The sequence below is a fragment of the Saccostrea echinata genome, unplaced genomic scaffold (genome assembly GCF_033153115.1).
Source record: "Saccostrea echinata isolate AGI-Se365-2 ecotype Australia unplaced genomic scaffold, CSIRO_AGI_Sech_v1 ptg000009l, whole genome shotgun sequence".
NCBI lineage: Eukaryota > Metazoa > Mollusca > Bivalvia > Ostreida > Ostreidae > Saccostrea > Saccostrea echinata.
The window spans coordinates 825,931-839,719 of NW_026889758.1; the positions used below are offsets into that span (position 1 = coordinate 825,931).

General features: G+C 34.5%; 1 long non-coding RNA gene across 1 annotated transcript; it reads right to left on the reverse strand.

Annotated features, from left to right (window-relative positions):
* Positions 1 to 1,564: 1,564 nt before the first annotated feature.
* Positions 1,565 to 7,789, reverse strand: LOC133183137 (uncharacterized). Its single transcript, XR_009720589.1, has 3 exons — positions 7,756 to 7,789; positions 2,913 to 3,159; positions 1,565 to 1,621 (listed from the first exon to the last, which is right to left on the reverse strand). It is a non-coding gene; the product is annotated as an uncharacterized LOC133183137 (long non-coding RNA).
* Between the last annotated feature and the right edge of the window lie 6,000 nt (positions 7,790 to 13,789).

A 13,789-nucleotide genomic window follows, 5' to 3' on the forward strand; every position in this document is an offset into this window, starting at 1 on the left:
TTTTCTACAGTAATTGATAGGGTTAGAGTATACATGCATTAAAATTGCGCCTTTAATGTATATAATTAATTCATAACTATTTTTGACCAAACTTAAACATATCCTTTTAGTAGTAAGCATGATTTATAGACCATAGCAGACACTGAATTAATTTTTTAAGACGAAATAAGGAATTCATATAAAAATACATACTGAGTTCGAGATTTTGCTAAAACTATACATAAATATAAAAACAATGAAAACAAAGAAACAAAAAATATAGGTAAAATACATGTACAGTACTTAGTATAACATTTTTTTAAATGGAAATGTTGTCGAGAAACCAAGAACTAGTATATACTTAATTGAAAAGAAAACAATTGTTGCTTCAAACTTTTATATCATAATCACAACAAAAAAGGCATAGGTTTTTTTTCAAATTATTTTTCATATGAACCGTCATCCAAATCCATCCATGTCTACATCTGCAATGATATCACAAAGGTTTTTATTTAGCTTAACAGCTACACGCATTGCATCTGCATCATACTTTGCTTTTTATTATTTATTTTTCCTTTCCAATATAGTACAGAATTTTCCTGAGAATTTACCCGTCGATAAGTTTAGTGATTTCGAGTAAATGAGACTTTGGTAGCTGACCTAATAATGTTCAAGATCTATCACGGCTAATGGTTTACTGCCATACAAATATTTTCTCTGTCTTTCTTTGCTATCATAATTTTGAGAAGGTATATTTTTGAATTTAATTACGTAGCCTATGTCAACTGGATCCACATCGTAAAAAATGTGTGCATACATTCTTAAAATAATTGCAATTCATATCTCATAATTATATTAACACATGCTTTCACATGTGAAAACATATACCCATGCCAGTCATTTATAAGTGAGTAGGATAATTAATATCACCATGCAAAACTTTATACAACTGTATATATTTGATGAGCTGTGACTGTGTTTCAGGAAGAATTGTATATTTTTAGTGTATATGAGGGCGATAACCACCAGGAATCACGTGTTTATCCATTTTTAAGTGATTGGCTGTTTATGGAATCAATTACGACCATTTCAGTTATCACATTCACAACACATCAAAATAGAAATATATTCCATATATCTACATGGTTTTTGACAAGCAAAAAACAAAACCAAAAAAAGAAAAAAAAAAACAAAACAAAACAAAAAACCAAAAAAAAAAAAAACAACAACAACAAAAAAAAAAAAAAAAAAAAAAAAAAAAAAACAACAACAAAACAAAACAAAACAAAAAAAACAAAAACTAAAGTACTTCCCTTAACCTAAAACCCTATTTCGTTTGAAGGGGACACTTTCCTAAGTCAATTATCTTCAGATGGATAACTCTCCTTACCGTTTTTAGAGGAGTCCGTGTTACCTGGGCGAGTCAAAGGTCATTTCTTTTTGTTACTTTTACATATTAATTGAATAAATCTGCAAATTCAGGGGGGGGGGGGTCTGGACCTTCTTCCCCCGGACCCCCCCCCCTTTCTAAATCCACCCTTGGTATCTTAAAATGTGTTTTAACTATATTTAATATTTGAATAGATACTTACAAAACGGATAATAGTAATAACATCTGGATCCATAATAATGAGTTCTGCATCTGAAACAATCATGCATTAAAATGTCATGTAAGATTTGTACAGGTCCGATTTGTTGCCAGATAAAGTCCCGCAAAATAACATCTCAGATGTTCAGGAAAACATACTGCCAAGTCCTGCAAAAGGTTTTGTAGCATTTCATCTTTCGACACCTGTTTTGTTTTCCTTTATTTCTCATATTTGACATCGGAAGTCAAAAATGAAAATGCGGTTTTCAACAGTATTATTTAGAAAAAAAAATTGTTTTCGAATTTCTTGAATTTAATGTACATTAGTGTATTTTGACTAATAGGTGAATTACTGAGAAACCAATGCTTAGATATTCAGTGAAACTTAGTTAACTTTCTTTCATAAGGTTGACGGATGTCTTGTCTTCTAGAAAATAACCAAACCTAATTGCCAAACGGAGCTTACAAGATCGTATAATTTCACCTGCTTAAAATGATGAACTCTATACACACACACACGCACTTGCGATTTTTTTTTCCACAATGTGAAGAACAGATCAACATGTACTTTTTAAGGAATGTCTTTTATAGAAAGAAATTTAAAGAAAGATATAATTGTACAGTACATATTTTATTTAAAACAAAAGGACTCTTAAAGTCGCTTGGTCTGATTTGTATGGTAAAAAGAACTATTTTAGGTTTTTCGAGAAAAATAATTGTGCATAAAAAAATTCACTTTCGTTAAATTGTATGCTTAGATTGGGTTTCTTCTAAAAGATATTAATATATAAAATTAAAAAAGTATTTTTGTTACGTCACACACACACACACACACACACACACAAAACAAAGACAATAACACCCTGTGCATGTTCATTGGCAAGGTACACAAATAGCATGTGGCAGTTGAACAAAAATGTGGTTGTCCTAAAGCACTAACGGACTCTGAGAGTAAAAAAGAGGGAATGGAACTAGGATATGAGAGATCGCAAAGCAGTATATTTATAAAGAAAAGCACACGGAGCAGTGGATCACTTGGGATAATAATAATACAACATGTCTAAAGATTACTTCTTGTTCCCAGCCTTGACATTCCAATCTGTGTGGCTTTTAGAGTGACATGGTCTCGTCATTTAAATATTGAACTGTTGTTTTTTTTCAACATGGTTTCTTATATATGTTGTAATAACCGAAGAAAAAGGTTGTATTTTTATTTTTACACATACTCTTTGTATACAAGTGTTTCTATTGTGTAAGAAAATATATGAGTCTAAATCGGACCAAGCGACTTTAACGAAAAGCATTTTGTCGGATTTGAAGATCATTTCATTTGTTCTATGCTTACAGACAATGTGTAGTTCGTCCTTCTATCAACAAAACAAAGCAGGTTCCATTGTTCAGACACGCCTGATGCTGAATTTCTTCTGGGGTACATGGCTGACGATGTGAGTTGTAAGTTGTGACGTCATTCTCTACTGTGCTAGATAGTATTGGTTGTGACGTAGAATGTTTGACTTGACTTGTGATTTGTATATTTCCGTTAGTAACTCGTGCTGTCTGTTGAACGTCTATGATACTTGGTGAATTTCTAACTGAAACATCCACTACTGTATGTAATAAGCATTTAACAGGATAATTTTCCTGTCAACCAGAGCATGACATAAGAGAAATTTCCATAACATATAAGAAATGGGCGAACCTCAAAGTATTATTAAATTATAATAATAAAACTGTCTCCTACTATTTTCTTCAATCCTTGACTATCGATTTATACTGTTCATCAGAACAAAAAGGGAGTTTTTCTTTCCTAACCATATCCAGATAATCATTGTTTATCTTCTGAAATTGACATCTCTAGTGTTCCATACTAGAAATTACATATACTCTAATCAACACCTACACAAAGGTGGTATTTATACAAGGTACTGCCCTGTAACTTGACTTTGGCCTTTGAGCACTTCATTCATGATGTTTTTTTTTATTTTATACAATTATTTGATTCTACTCTATTCAAGGGTTCCTTGTTAAACCTGTACATTGTCGTGTTACCCTGATCTTTGAATAATGTGATCTTGAGTCCAGATGATGATTTCATATTTTTCATGGACAGCAATTTACTTAAGTTTGATTTTACGTATCCTCGTACTCCAGCCGAGAATTCCATTGCTCTATAGCGGTCATGATGTCAACATATCGTTTGTCATTGACTTTCTTGACCATCTCACAGTTGCCTCCTGATAATCTTCTTTTAGGTCATACGCAACAGTGTACCAAAGGTTGAACTCATTCCAGGTTAGAGTTTCATAGTTCTGGCCCAGAGACAAAAGCCAGGCAGACAAAAATATATACTCATAACAGTAGATTTTCACACGTTTTAGGTAATAGATTACAGATATTTCTCAGAATCATAGTGTAAAAAAACGGAAATACATGTAAATAAATGATAAATGAAAAGCCTTGAAATATATGATTAAATGAAATTGTATCTGGTCATTTCGCCCTCGGTTAGTTGTACTTGTACGATTATGCAAAGAGAATATCTTGCTTTTCCAATACGTTTTCCTTTTTTCTTGTATTCTTACTTTTTCATTCTTATATCGAAAGCAATGAAACAAAAATAGTGGGTAACGTTAGAATTTCATTGGAACAATTATTATCAATTGTCAATAGTTTGGAACAATTTAATGCCATCGGCATAAACCCAAAATGGTCAATTTCAAATGAGTTATATCATCATTATCTTTGCTTGATTTGACTCATATTATAAAAATAATAAGATATTAAAAAAAATAGGATTATATACCGAGTAATACTTTCTCAGTATAGAGAAAAATGACATTGAGACCAAAAGTTTTTAAATCTTATATTGCTTAAGCATCCGTTTTAATGTGAAAATAACACTTATATTAAGTGAGACGGTTGGTCAACAACTTACTAAACAGATCCAAATAAATATTATAAATATGAATTTTCTAGATATTAACTATTATTTAAGAAAGAAATAACACATATTCGAGCTATGATATTTAATTAAACTTTCTACAGTAAAACATGATTATAGCAAACATGTTTATAACAAATTGACGCTTATAGCGAAGTTATTTTCATTCCTCATGACTTTAAAATATATTGTAAACTGAAAATGGTTACTTTTCCGTGGACAAAGCTGCTTCTCTTTTATAAGGAGTCAGTATACCAGGGACATGTGTTTCTGCACAACAGCGTACAATAAATAAAATATTTACAGATGTTTTGGACATTCAGACTCATGGTAGGACATGGCGGAACACTGATTACACCGAAGATTACGTTATTTCTAATATTGGCTTGAAATATTCGAATATTATCATCTTGAAAACGATGAAGCTTTGCTTTGTTTGAAAGTATAGCTCCCTATTATCAGATTGTGTTTGCAAATTTTAGGTAAAAATTCATCGCATTTCTATTTTTCTGATAATTTTTCAGACTATTAATTGGGTGAGCAATTTACGCATGACTGAGAGTGGTTGTGATCGGCAACTTAAGTACTAATGCTAGAAATACATTCTTCGCTCTTTGAAGTCAGAGATACATTGCCTGATCCCTGTAAATTTTTGACTGAATTAATTTCATTCCATTAATTTCATTGTGGTTAATGGCCAATCTGCATACTACAATGTAATTGTACCAATCTAATGTTCAAGAGGACTGAAGAAGAAATTGAGGAAATACTTGCAAGTCAATTCCTCCCATATCTGAACCTGTAAATAAATATCCATCTTCAAGGATAAAAGTCTAAAACTGCAAAATACTATTGTCCTTAGTAACTTGATTGATTGATTGATTGTATGTTTTTTAAGGTCCCGTTCGAGGATTTTCTCTCATGTACAGAATTCACCATATACCGGCGAAGGGCTTCAGATTTAGACCCAAACTCGGCACTCGGGGTCATTGAGCAGTGAGGGATCTTTATCGTGCCAACGTCTATCGTGACAAGGGGACAAGGCGATTTTCAAGGTCTTATTTGAAAAATCTGCAACTGGCGAGCGCTTAGAGAAGGAACCGTTGCTACCTATTTTTATCGACTTAGGTCAGTCGCGGCTTTAGGTCAGGTTTGAAGCTCTTCCGATCACGGAGCGAGCGCTCTTCCGACGGAGCTATAGTATACAGGGTAATTTTCGCCCCATGTAATTTTCACCCTTTCAAACAACTTTGCCCCATTTTAGAGTCGCCCAGTCACAGTTCTGTTTTGGATATTATACTGTGTTCTTTGAATTCGCACAAATTTGAATTCGCCCACCTATGAGTAGGGCGAAAATAAAACGGGGGCAAACATTTCCCTGCATACAGTATCTTGACTGTCCTTTGAAGCTTAAATGTAAAGCTCAAGCTAACTGCAGGCTACCGACGTATTCCCCAATTCTAATACAAGGTTTCAGGCTATCAAGGAAAGTCGAGTGACATCGCAAAATAAATAGATGATCAAGTTGAACCCTTTATTCATTCATGATATTGCCCTTATTGCGTGCATTGTAGTGCAGCTGAGCAGAATGAAAATAATGTATATGGGGCGTATATTATTGTTCTTTGTATATATAAAGCAACGCGCCTTTGAAATATTGGTATTAATCTTCTGATGAACAGAAAAGATCATCTTATATTATAGTTTGAAAATAACTTATACCTGTCTGAAATAAGTAATTCCTAAATATTTTACCACTTTTCATGTTTCAGTTTTACAATGCAGGGAATTTATTGTGTTACAGCATCGATGCTGACTTTTTTTTTATCCTTTGCTTGCTGATTTGAATGCTTCCTTTGTCTGCTGATGTAACGTTAGTTATCATGATCTATGTATCAAATGAAATATATGGAGATAACGAACAGTATTCAAGCTCAAAGGTCCATTAAACAATACAAAATAGGAGCAGAGCAAACACGGACCTCCAAAACATCAGAGGTGGGATCAGGTGCCATGGAGGAGTGAGCATCCCCTGCCGACCGGTCACACCCGCCGTGTGCTCCTTGTCATGATCGGGATATAACGGAAAAATCCGTCGACAATTCAGTGTGTAAATAATGGCTTAACAATTAGTATGAAAAACGTCAGTCAATAAGTTCTCTACATTGTACCTTAGATACCTTAAATACATGAAAAAATCATGAAGATCAACTACCCCGGTCTCTGAAGCTTTAAAGGCAGAAAATGTTTGTGGCAGTGCACACTTGCTGCAATTTTAAGATCTTCTTGGAAAATGGAATTAACTTAGAAATTCTTTCAAAATGATGTGGGTTTTTCGTCTATAGTTTTAGTCTGATTTCGAAAACAATTTGGTGCAATTAAACAAAACCTCTAGATACAAATGTCTGTAGATTTAAACTCAAAAAGGAAATTTTACAATTGCACATTTTCTTTTTAAAATATTAGAAATCACACCAGTTGAGCTACACTCTCATCAGAGACATCTGCTTTTTATCATGAACTCTACCCTTTTCAATGCAGTATATGTTTGTTTTTGGAGTTGTTGTATCTTTATCAAGGATGATCTGTGTGTCATAACGGCAAAATATATATTAACCATTATTTTATATCAATTTTCAATTCTTTATCTGATACAGAGGAGTCGGACACGTGATGGGTGCGAACGGTCGACAGGAGTATGCTTGCCCATCCCAGAAAGCTGCTCCCACCTTTGATTTTTTTTCCCAGGGGTTTATGTCCTCATCACGATCAATATTGTGATTTATAAAATTGATAATTGTTCCTTATCTTTACCTTCTTCAATTTAATAGTGTAAAACCAGGCTGTCTCTATCCACTGGCGGATTTAAGGGGGGGCGTGGGGGGCGCACGCCCCCCCTAAAATTTTCAAAGTATGATATGACTAATATCAATAATGCCATACTTTGGTATATAACAAACCAATACCGCTATTTTTGTGCCTGGTTTTACTCTTAAAATACACGAAAACCCAGGAGCTTCCGGGGGCTTCGCCCCCTGGGCCCCCACCAGGGCTTCCCCTGGACCCAATGGGGGCCTTAAGGCGGCCCCCAGACCCCCTGCCTGAACAAAGTTATCCACGCCCCCCCCCCCCCCTTATCACAAATCCTGTATCCGCCCATGCTATCTTTATCTTATGTACATTGACACCGTAATCTGACGTAACCTTTGTGTTTATTTCACACATGAAAAGAAAGCCATATACTTACCAACTCCTGCGGCAATTCCTGATACATACACACACAATATCACTGTAGAAGTCATGTTCTGTGTTTATTTCTATTAAACTGTCTCAGACATTTTAGTCTAACTTCTGCACAACCCTTACATAATTTTGATCAGATTTATTAAGATAAGAACGCGGTCGGAAGTATCGCTTGGTGCTCCAGCTTTATAAGTTCTAGTGGACACCTCTTTCGCACGAAAGATTTTTTATTTAGATAGAATTCCATAGTATAGTATATAACTGAATACTGAATTCTAATTTGGACAACTCCGTGAAACTTTGCTATAACAATTTGACATTTGATGAATCTTTATTCTATGACTGATTTTGAGATTTAGACTTTAAATCCTTTCAATTTTCACATCCATCTACAAATTGCATTTGAAAATTGAAAGGAATGAAATAAATCAATTTCATAGTACATACTTGAATGCGTACTTTTATTTACTTTATTAAAAACTGTAAAAACTGCTTTGGTTAATTTTAGTTTTAAAAATACGACATTTTCATTTATTCAAAGGAATGGTATCTTAGAGAGGAAATAAATGACTGAAAGTTTTCAACACAAAGAAAAATGTAGCTTAATAACAATATAATGCGTTTAATTTTCGATGCCATTAATCATATTCATTTTGAAATAAAATCACAATTATATTATTCATTAAATCGTTTCAACATTTTTACATTGGTATTAAATGAGATATGGAAATAACGAACAGTATTCAAGCTCAAATGTCCATTAAAACAATGCAAATCATGAGCAGAGCAAACACGCACCTCTAAAACATCGGAGAGGGGATCAGGTGCCATGGAGGAGTAAGCATCCCCTGCCCAATGGTCACACCCGCCGTGACGACTCCTTGTCATGATCGGGAAACACTGAAAAAACCGTAGACAACATATATAGATATATAAATAATGGCCCGACAATTAGTATGAAAAACGTCAGTCAGCATTTCACTTAATCTTCATAAAAATCCTTACAAAGATACATAGCGGGTTCCAGTAAATGTTCAACCAAGCCTCTTTCTTTAATCCTCACTAAGATATTAACAGTGGTAAAGGAGAAACTTCAAGAGTACTGTGCAACGATATATTCGAGAAGTGGTGTAAATCAAATGTGGATACTTAAAAATTCCAAGGAACTTTTGGAAAATTTGAAATCACAAGATTTTACCAAAATCAACAGCTTAAAAACTTACGACTTTTCTACTTTATACACAACCATTCCCCACGATAAATTCAAGTCCAGGCTTTTTGATATAATTGACGGCTGCTTTTTCAATAAAAATGGAACTCGTAAATATACTTACCTTGTCATTGGTCATTTGCAAAAATATTTTGTTAAAAACATTCTGATTGTACACACAAGTACTCTGAAGTTGACATTAAAAACATGCTTGAGTTTCTGATTGACAATATCTATGTGGTTTTTTTATCATTGAGTCAAATGCTGACTGACCTTTTTCATACTAATTGTTAGGCCATTATTTACACACTGAATTGTCGACGGATTTTTCCGTTATTTCCCGATCATGACAAGGAGCACACGGCGGGTGTGACCGGTCGGCAGGGGATGCTCACTCCTCCATGGCACCTGATCCCACCTCTGATGTTTAGAGGTCCGTGTTTGCTCTGCTCCTATTTTGTATTGTTTAATGGACTTTTGAGCTTGAATACTGTTCGTTATCTCCATATATTTCATTGTATTTGTTGGCAATGTCATTGTATCGGCCACAGAGCCTGCGAAATGATAACTTTGAACGAAACTGTTGATATCCTTGTTTCATCAACTTATTTGTCAAGAGCTTGTCTCGTTTGAGAATTTGTTCGTACATGGAGCATACTCGTGTGTATCGTATAAACTGGGAGATGTAAACTCCATATACAGGTGATCAGGGTACATATTTTTACATAAGTAAGGGAATTTGACGATAGAAGAATTGAAGTCATCGCGTTCATCATAACGTTTTGTTGTTAGGTTACACTTAACATCTTTTTCTAGTAAAATATCCAAATAGGGAACAGATGCATCAGACTCTGTGGTATCTTTTATATCAAGTCCAGGCTGCTATCTCATTGTCCGTCCTGAATAAGGCATCTAACACTGAGTGTAGTAGTTGAAGGGCTATCATATATATTGTCCGTCCTGAATAGGGCATCCTACGGTATATGCTGTAATCCGAGTGCGACTGGTCTCTTGTGTCAATCATTTATAGTTTGCCTCTGATTATTATAGTGATTTACCATTGAATTATTGTTAACCTACATAACGTTAGGACATACCTGTATATTTCGGCAGTCCGCTAAAATCATACCAATTATTTCAAATCAATGTTGAACACCCCAAACCCTGGAATTGAGCGAGTACGATCCCAGTATTTAATGTAAATACGTTACAATTGATAATACGTTATCGGTATATATAAATGTCGACAGGGCCACAGCAAGTGTCTTCTCATGTATAAGTTTTTGAATAAATTCTGTTTCATATAAATGCAAAAATAGGTCTGATAAAAGCCGGGTGTAATTGTTACCCATGGGAATTCCGACAGATTCCTAGAAGACCTGATCTCCAAAAAAACTATATAGATATTGCCAATCGAAAACTCAAGCATTTTTTAACTTTTTTCTTCAGAGTACTTGTGTGTACCACCTGAAAGTTTTTTAACAAAATAATTTTGCAAAAGACCAATAAGGTTTTGCATAAAGTCTGTTTCATATGAATGCAAAAATAGGTCTGATAATCCATGTTAATTCCGACAGATTGTTAGAAGACCTGATCTCCAAAAACTACATAGATATTGTCAATCAGAAACTCAGGCATTTTTAATATCTACTTAGAGTACTTGTGTGTACCACCAGAAAGTTTTATAACAAAATATAATTTTGCAAATGACCAATCACATGAAAAGAAAATTTACGAATTCCATTTAAAAAAACAACAACAGTTGTCTATGTCAAAAAGCCTGGACTTTAATTTATCGTGAGGAATGGTTGTTTCATATTTGGATATTTTATTAGAAAAAGGCGTTAATGGTAATCTAACAACAAAGCCTTATGATAAACGTGATGACTTTAACTTTTCAATCGTCAACTTCCCTTACTTATGCAGCAATATACCCTTATCACCTGCATACGGGGTCTATATCTCTCATTTGATTCGATACTCCAGAGCATGCACTACGTATGAACAATTTCTAAAGCGAGGTAAGTTCTTGACAGACGAGTTGATGGAACAAGAATATCAGCAGTCTCGTTTAAAGTCATCATTTCATAAGTTCTATGGTCGACACAATGACCTTGTCAGCAAATACGATCTTTCATTAAGTCAAATTCTGACTGACTTTTTTCATACTAATTGTTAGACCATTGTTTACACACTGAATTGTAGACGGATTTTTTCCGTTATTTCCCGATCATGAAAAGGGGCACACGGCGGGTGTGACCGTTCGGCAGGGGATGCTCACTCCTTCATGGCACCTGATCCCACCTCTGGGGACCAATGACAAGGTAAGTAAATTTACGAGTTCCATTTTTATTGAAAAAAGCAGCTGTCAATGATATCAGAAAGTCAGAAAGCCTGGCCTTTAATTTATATATTCTTGGTGTAATATTCCTATAACACTTGCATATGGTATTCAATCCCTATGCTAGAACATACTTTGTGTACAGACAATTTCTAAACAGAGAAAAGATACTGACAAATACGGTAGGTTTCAACAGTTTCGGTTATAGTCAGAATTTCGAAAGTTCATCTAAGGACCATTTTATTGACCTCCTTTGCAAATACATGTACGGTCTATCGTTAGGTTGAATTTTGAATGACGCATACCATTTGTTAGGCCAAAGTCTTTATACAAATTTTGATAATGGATTACATGAAGGGAAATAATTCTAATTATCCCTTGTATGAAAGGGTACCATATGGGGATATTTTTATCAAGATGACAAGGTTTATATTGATACATTATACTAGGGTCATTCAAAAATTTCGTAGCATTTTGTCATAACCTTTTTCTTTAATGACATATTATAACCAAACTGGGTAGACATATTTTTACAATAAATTAAAATGACTTGAATAAAAAAGTCAAATATATCACAATAAATACAAAATTATCTAAAGTTTTAGACCATGAAAATGGGGTCACAGAGCAAGATCAAAATTTAGTAATTCACTTATAAAACACTTTATAATGCCCATAGCTATATTTATAATAAATTGATGTTAAACGAAATGAAAATTAAACGTTCAAATCTAGTTTTGTTATATAATTTTAGATATCAAATTTTAATGTAATACATTGCTTCGTTGAAAAGAGTTCAATTTCAGAAGACAAGTAGTTCTCTTCAACAAAAGCAAAAAAGGATGACGCCGAAGAACGTCACCTAGCAGCGAATATCGATATAATTTTGTTTTGCACTATGGAAAGCTCTAAAACAAACTCTGAAAATACTGGAGAAACCGGGAAATATATCAAGAATGAGTCATACATTTGTACAATTTCTGAATGATAGCGATTTTGAATTGGATGATGAACGGTCTGCTAGGAAATAAATTAAAGGTTTAAAAGAGTAAGAAACATTATGGAAAGTGATGTGAGCTTCACAATTGTAGAAATTGTGAGAGGAGAATTAAGCGGTTAAGATTTTGAAAACACTGACAAGCCAAATCATGCTTCTCAAACAATAGTTAGGTATCTAAGTGTCATGTGTTATGAAGACGTTTTCACTGAATGTAAGACGTTATACAGACCGTGTGTCATGTGTTATGGAGACGTTTTCAGTGAATGTGTAAGAAGTTATACAGACCGTGTGTCATGTGCTATGGAGACGTTCTTACTGAATGTGTGAGACGTTATACAGACCGTGTGAGAATGTATAAGACGTTATACAGACCGCGTGAGAATGTGTGAGACGTTATACAGACCGTGTGAGAATGTGTAAGACGTTACACAGACCGTGTGAGAATGTATAAGACGTTATACAGACCGTGTGAGAATGTGTAAGACGTTATACAGACCTTGTGAGAATGTATAAGACGTTGTACAGACCGTGTGAGAATGTGTAAGACGTTATACAGACCGTGTGAGAATGTGTAAGACGTTATACAGACCGTGTGGGAATGTGTGAGACGTTATACAGACCGTGTGAGAAATGAAGAGGGAAAGTGTTTTTGAGAAACTTTCACGACGTTCTTTTTGACGTTAGGCCTTATATTGCTGAGAGTGCTTCGTGCTGATAAAACATATTGGTTTTAAAATTAAGTAACATAAGTTCCGTTTAATCAAACGGAATGAAACTTAGCACATCGACAAAATATATTTTTTACAATTGAATATGTATTGTTCTTAGATATTGTAAAATGGTATGATAAAGAGCGACTTGTCTACATAATCATTTTATCATTAAAAGAGAAATAAGTCAGCATGCATGCCACTGAAATCACACTGAATTGTCTACCGATTTTTCCGTTTACTCGATCATGCCAAGGAACGGGTGTGACCGGTCGACAGGGAATGCTTACTCCTCCATGGCATCTGATCCCACCTCTGATGTTTTCAGAGGTCCGCTTTTGCTCTGCTTAGACTACATTTATATAACAAATAGTTACAGACTACATCTATAGAGGGATCTTACTTGTACAGGCCCATAGGAAGCAATTTCAGTTTGGGGGAGGAGGGGGGGGGCACAGCTAAACATTTTCAGTTGGGGGGCACTATCAACTACCAAAATTCCTTTACAAACCCCCCCCCCCCCCCAAAAAAAAAAAACAAACAAAAACAGGTCATCAGACGTTTTTATTGAGGGGGCACAGGCATACAGTAGCTATGTTTTCTATAGTAATCTATATATCCGCAAAATTGTGTCCCCCGGTTCCGACGACCATGTTGTATATTAATCTTATTTTGTAGATTATAGGGAAAACGTACATGATTTGGTGTAAAACAATTAGAATGTATATTGGGAGTATAAAAGTTCTGCCTATTAACACCTACTTAATCAATAGCACT